Source organism: Esox lucius, chromosome 13, assembly GCF_011004845.1.
Source record: "Esox lucius isolate fEsoLuc1 chromosome 13, fEsoLuc1.pri, whole genome shotgun sequence".
In the NCBI taxonomy this organism is placed as follows: Eukaryota; Metazoa; Chordata; class Actinopteri; order Esociformes; family Esocidae; genus Esox; species Esox lucius.
Window position 1 is genome coordinate 9618038 of NC_047581.1, and position 7284 is coordinate 9625321.

Consider the following 7284-nt stretch of genomic DNA (forward strand, 5'->3'; position numbering starts at 1 on the left):
TGTGTGTGTGTATGTGTGTGGTCATTCCTGTGAGTAGGCTACATACCAAGAAATTTGTGGTGATTGACAAAAGTAAATATGGATTAGAGCTGCTTAGGAATTCCAACACTTTTGTTATATTAGGCTTACTGTTCCCATTACAGAGAACACAATGTGTTAGCACTTTTTTGTACAATGTAATATTTTGTTTAAATATTTCCCATACCGGCTGAATCTTGCTAACTGTAACTCCCTCTTGAGGATTGAGTGGAAAAGTCTGTTACTTGTCAGTTGTATATAATACAGCTTTTAGCAATGGAGTTGAGAGGAAGGTAGTTGATATCATTCCATATAGACTTGTTTAAGAGAAGAGTGCCCACTCAGTGAGGCGCTAGGGTGGATAATGTCAGAACTGAGAGGTTGGGCCTAGGTGCTCTGGGATTTTCCATTCCCCTGAGTCAGTCGGTTCAAGGCCAGTCTATAGACAGTAGAAGACAGACACTTCAACAGAGCTCACAGAACACTAACAATACTCGTGTTGTTTATCTCAAGGAAAAGTAGGGCTTGGTTAAAACCACTGACTTATTTAGCCTCATATTTATTTGTTTATTTTTATTTTAAGGCCATAGGTGGTACCTGAATAAAGAATGTCTTCACTGTGAAGTAGTAAATTCATTTAGAAAAAAAAAACCTTCAACTTAGGAAGGTACATAATTAAGTATTTATGTATTCTTACAGTAGGTGTGGCATGTTTTGCTGTAGATGGGAGTGTGAATGCTTTCATCCCAAAATAATTTAATTTACATGCGTTCCTAGTTTAGTCAAGTAAGTACCTGTTCTGATGCAAACAAATGTGAAAGAAAGTATTTTTGGACATTTTCCATAACACATATCTGTGAAAGAAACTTGTTAAGTATCGATTGAGTTGTAAAACATAACATTTCTTGAAAGTCTGTAACATTTGCTATCTTAACCAAATTAGCTTATGCAGAAACAGAGTTAATATATATTTGTTAATTTGATTTGGTACCTTTGTATGAGTGAATCAAACACAACATAATCAGCCATATGTCCATGAAAGCATGGCCTTTTGTGTAGTAATATCAAAGAGCAGCATGAGCCATTGTTCATGGAACAGCCATGACATTTTCCATGGAAATACCAGGTGACATTGCATGGTAAATAGATAATGAAATGGCAAAGTGGCATACTTACTGCCAATAACACAGAAGTAGTAAAAAAGTAGTAAAAAAGTAGATACATTTCTGACGCTTTCTCTCAATATGATGTCAAATTCTTTTTTTTCACTAGTTACTTTAATTCAACAATTTTACCCCAAAATGTGTGTTAGTATTATGGTACCGCTACATGTGACATTGAATGGTCATTCTATACAGAGCTAGAGCCCTTCTATAAATCACAAGCTTTACAGTAAGACCTCTCCAAGATCTCTCCAAATCCACCCTTGGCAGAGCCTTCATCCCGCCCCAGCCGGAGCCTTTGTGGTGGGCTGCCCAAAAGACCAACAGCCCTGTCGACTGGGCTTTGGAGAAATCTCACTGTAGCGCTACATCTCACAGATATATAGCTAGCTTCACTCTCCCTCATCCTCAGCCAAGCCTGTCCACAGGCATCCTTTAGCTAGTTATTTTATGCTGGCTGAACTAGGGGCTGATTTAGTGATTTGGAGGCCTAAGGTAGAAGCCAATCTGAGCGCACTCAACCATCCAGATCCTAAACCAGGTAAACCATGTCCCAACCTTTATGTAAAACTCACTATACCTCCTGAAAACAGCACTAATAGTCATAATTATCTCATCAGTTGGCCTGTAGTTAAGTGTAGTTAATTATGAATTCTTATAAATGCCATACGGTATAGACAGTAGAGACAGTTAGTACTTACTAACAGAGACTAGTATAGTATAATCACAAGGAAAATGCACAATAGAGATAATTATGAAACAAACCAAATGTAAAATGTTTCTAAGGGTAAAATAAATGCCATGTGTCGTCAGACAGTACAAACTAGACTACCACTTTTAGCTGGATACTGCCCCACCTGATCTGGTACCACAGAGAGCATCTGTTCCTCACTCAAACAATTTTCTTTATTCCAATTGAGGAACCAAAAATAAGTCCGGCTTCGGGATGGAATTGCTTTACTGCTATGAAAGTAATTTTTGTTAAAAAGGGTATCGCTAACTGGCTGCCACCTTATGGAAGTTAGCAACAGTGCATTCCTGCTAACTAATCCCTTGACAAGTTTAACTTTCACTGTTGGTCAACCAACTTAAAAAAGCTGTATAAGCAATATTTTTGGATATTTAATATTTTTTACAGTGGTCTGCAACAGGTGGGCCACAGGCAATAGTTTTTGGCCCCTCAAATATTTTGGTAAAAAATAAGGATGTTACCTAAAAATCCCTCATGTCCATAGAAGGAGTTAACCCAACCAAACATATTTTTTCTCCTTTGACACATTTCAATTGTGACTTTTTTTCTAATAGTTTTATGCTCATTTGGACATAAAATGTATGTTTTACTCAAACCTATTTTTGCCACCAATGAACGCACAGAGAAATAGGCCTATATCACAACAACAGTAATAATTCAATAATTTTATGTAGGCCTACATATTTTACAAGAGTTTGTATATTAACTTGCAGTCATTGAATTTCTCATGTATTTATGCTGTATGTGTTACATCAATAGGTACAATTCTCTATTAACTGCAGGGTAATTCATGTTCTAGCCTGTGAAAAATTTGCTTAAAACTAATTTGTCCTTGGGCAAAACATAGTTCCCAACCCTTGCCCTACACTATTCAGTGCATGTTTTGTCACTCAAACAGAAATTGCGTGAACTGTGTAGAATTTAAGAAACCATGAAATGAGAGATTTTGCTTGCCCCCATCTCCCATTGCTCATTTGAGGGATGGTGTTTCTTAGTAACAAGGCGGAAGAGATAACGTTCCCTTTTTCCATTGTCCATTTCCTTGCCTTCTTTTGACCAATCGAAATTCTGTATTTTTGGATGTGCTAACATGCCGGAGTCAACAAATTGTATGAATTCTTGGTCCACTGTGATGAATTATCAATTCCAAATGTATCCTTTGCCCCTCTAGGCTTCCAACAGCATTTTGTATGTTCATGATGTACAATTGCTGGATACCAATCCGGCTGTAGAAGTCATGACGGCTTTCAGGTCAACAAAATGATTCAATGAATGAGTTACTGAAATCAATTCAGTAATGTGAGAGTTGTCACAAAAAAAGTTATTATTTCTAAACTTAATATCACCAATGCTGCAACCATACTGAACAAGAACGGTGAGCTGGACAGGCGGCAACAGTCTCACTGAGGAAAATAATAAAAAATAATTATTTGTAATGTCCTTTTCGGGGTCTTTTAAACCAGAAAGTCTTTTCAACGTCTTGTGCTACTTGGGGTGGGTCATTCAGGTCGTCGGAGAGGCAGAAGGGTCCTCGAGCTTGTTCTTTAAATTAAAATTGTATCATTGTGTTCTTTTGACTTTGTCTAGTACACAAAGCCCCTGATGATGCGAAGCCTGAGGCAGTGGCCGCTTCTGCCTTATGGAAAGTGCCACTGGCAATGGTTCAGCTTTGGCTGCCCTTTCTGTTACTGTACGTCTCACATACTGAAAGCAGTTGATCCTCCTTCGGGTAAAGAGGAGAAAGAAGAGGAGGATGATGATGAATAGAGAGCACCATTTTTTTTTAGCAGGTGAAAGAGTAGTAATGTCATAACCATTTTGTCATATCACTAATACCAGACCGATATCAGTTGGACACAAACTCACTACAGAATCTTCTGTTCCTCTATCCACCAGATTGGCAAACAGGAACACCAAACAGTGACATCACTAACCGCCGAGCTACCATAAGCACTGACTCCGCTGGCTCTTCACGACACTTGTTAAACTAATATTTAGAGTTGAAAATAAACAACCTGCGCCGGTCAAACGATGCCAGTGACATCTGATTGGTTCAGACCAGACAAAAACAAATTAGGCCGGTGCGCGCACAGAGCCAGTACAGCGCGAACCCAAACCGACCCAACAGAGGCTCCGCTGTTCAGCCACAGGCACTGGTCTATACACCGCCTTCAGCCCTCTGTACACACAAACACACTGCCTGGCTTTTCAAATGGAGGGACTGGAAAAGACTAGCTCTACAGTATACTACAGTACAGTAAACACACTTCATCCAAGCCCTTCCCTGTTCTGAGATGGAGACACAGAGGGCCAACTAACCCTTACTGGCTACACTGATCAAATAATTATTTCAGGACCTACCATTTGTTAATGGCGTGTCGTTATAACGGGATGGTCACCCAAAGGAATGATCTGTGACCTGCGACGTGAAAGACCCAACATAGAGAGTAACAGGGTTATGTCTGTGTCTTAGCCAGTGTCAGAAAGCGTCCCAGTGTTTACAACTCGCTGACGAGTGTGGTCAAGACCCTTTTTAAACGCTGGAACAAACCGACCGTGTTTCCTCATCCTTGAACCCGTGTCAAGTCAGTTTGTGACATGTCTCAGTTAACTTACTGATCGGTCGGCAGCCGTGTGCATTTCAGCAAATGACTACGGGGCGGAAACTTTCACCTGCCGCCCAGACAGATGTTCGCACGTTGACAAAAGAGGTGTGACCGAGGCGTTTTCACAAGTGAGCACAGACCTTAATATGACCGGTCAGAAGGATGCACAGAGGAAGACCTGTGTTTGTGTGTTTCACACCTTTCCAGGGACGTCACCCTTTACGTGTCTGAAAAGTAAAGTTAAATATCGACTCAGTGACTAACATACACAACCTGGTCTTTGAAACTATTTAAGAGACGTTGAATCACTTAAAATAATTACTTAAATGACCTGTTACGGTCTAGAAAAAGGAAACCAGGTTTTGCACGTGACACTGAAACCTACAAAGAGTCATAACGTGTATGTTATTTTTTACAGTTTGCCTGAATATTCTCAGTCCTTGCTCTGGCCAAACTGTACAGGCAGTTGTTTCCACCAGGAATCTGGACCTGCTCATTTAATGTATTATTATTATTCATCTTGATATAAGGACTCCCCGTTTGTAAGAAGACCAAAACATCTGATTGTTCAATGAAACCGATGGGTTGGGCCACAGCCAGAACACACTTCTGTGAAGTGACACTTAGAGAATTGGCTTTGGCTTTGATACTTTGTTTAGGTTCATATGTAACAAAATATAATAATGTTTCCATTATCTAAATAACTGCAATGGAAATAGTCCCACTGAAGTAATGTATTTAGCAGAAAATGTCTGTTTAATTGGTCAGGCTTGTGTACGATTCCTTCATATGGTATACTGTCACTGCATGCTGCCAAGCGTTGAAATGAAAATCCCTTTCTTTTCCCCGAGCATACCTGTAAGCATCTTGAAGTCGGAGGTCCTATCATCGGCCGCTGTTTTTGGCAGAGGGAATAGTTGGAAAGACTCATGAAAGCCTTTCCAACATTACATTATTGTACAGGTAGAGGCAGAACAGTTGAAAGAGCCTTGTAACAGTATTCGTTTCAGGACTGATTTTAGATAGCATTGCTGGGGAGACAATGGGGTCACTGATCTGAGTCCAGTGGTAAAAGAGAAGCCTGAAGGTCTCCAGTAGATTACGGTCCAGCTCTTTGTTGTCCAGGCTGGTTTAACAATACAAGAAACAATGTTTATGCATTGGAGCAGAACAATTATAATTGTGCACCACTTTGTCTTAACAATATTCCATTAACTGTACATAGAGGTTGGAAGGTCTTTGACCATCAGGGCAAAAACAGTAAGATCTGTTGGCTACCCCAGAGATGAGTTTTAGTAGGCCCCTGATATTCCCATGTAAATGGTAGAAAATAAAATGATGGGTTTTCAATTATGAGTTTTCAATGTACATAAGTTGAGTGAGTGAAGATCCTTTTTCTTCAGTCACTACGTTCATTCTTGGTTGTCTCCTGCACCTCAGCAACTGATCGGTGTGTGACCGCTTGTCCTGATTAAAGTTTATTTTTGAATTACCAATAAGAGGAATCAAAAAGAATATAGAGTTCAAAGGGACATAATAGTCAGGATATCTGTACAAAATGTTTGTCATGACTGAGGTATCATTGATGGAGACGACACGCATTCCGACAGGATTCCCACGCTATCTTGTCAGCGGGCGCTATACCGCACAACCGTAATGAGCTAACGGTCTCATTGAGATGATCGTCAGGTGCACCGGTCAGTCACCCCCATCCATCCATCTGTCAGCCCACAGAAAGGCTCAGAAAGGACCCCTTATCAGGGGCTGTGGAGAGGAAACTAGGCCAGGGGAGGAGGGCTACTGAGGGACGACGTGGGGATTGGTTTCAGGAGGGCAGAGGAATAGAGGGACTGAGGAATTGGTTTCAGCCAAGCATCTATTGGCAGCAGCCCTGACCCTGGGGGTAATCAGCATGACAACAGGCTTTGATCACACGAATACAGTTATTCTACAGTTATTCTCAGAATGTCAGTCGGTCCAAAGAACAATAGCATGTATATGCAGGGGCCAAAACGCTTTCTCTCTCAGCTCTTTCGTTCTCCAATTCCTCTCTCTCTCCTCTGCCTGAAACATTCATGCTCTTGTTAGAATCTTGTCCTGAAAGGACGTTTTGAACAAGGAAATTGCAGTATACACTAATACACTACGTGGTTTGGCTGAATTGTCTGTGTTCCATTTTTGATTTGTAAACGTTATATATCTTTTTTTGAACGGTGACTACTGTCCATTGACTGATTGCTGTTTTATGTTTTGACACGGTGAAGTAGTGGGAAATAGAGGAGGGATTAGACGGTAATCGGTCCTACCCTGCAGCAGTATTTCTGCACCGTACGTAGTGGCGCTGTTATTAAAATGAATGTGTTCTGGGTGAATGTTACATTAAATTCAGGATAGAAGGTTTAGTATTTCAATTCTACTACAGTACAACCTTAGAAACAGTGAACAGTTGGTGCTTTGCAAAGAAACTATGGCAAGTCCTTATCTTAGAAAGGGACAATTACCTTCAAATATCCCTTAAAAGTCATTATTTAGTCATTACTGAGTAATGACAATTTGAATTGGTAATTTTGAAGTAAATACCGTGTAGCAATGCCCAACCATATAAAGTGTACCCAGTGTTTCTACTCAACGAAATGTGTTACCTATGAACACTCCCACACCATAGTGACGTTTTCCCTCTCCGGGTTTGAGACACTTAGAAGAAAAGCACTGTGCCTTTCTTTCATCTGAAAGAAATGAGTGTGCA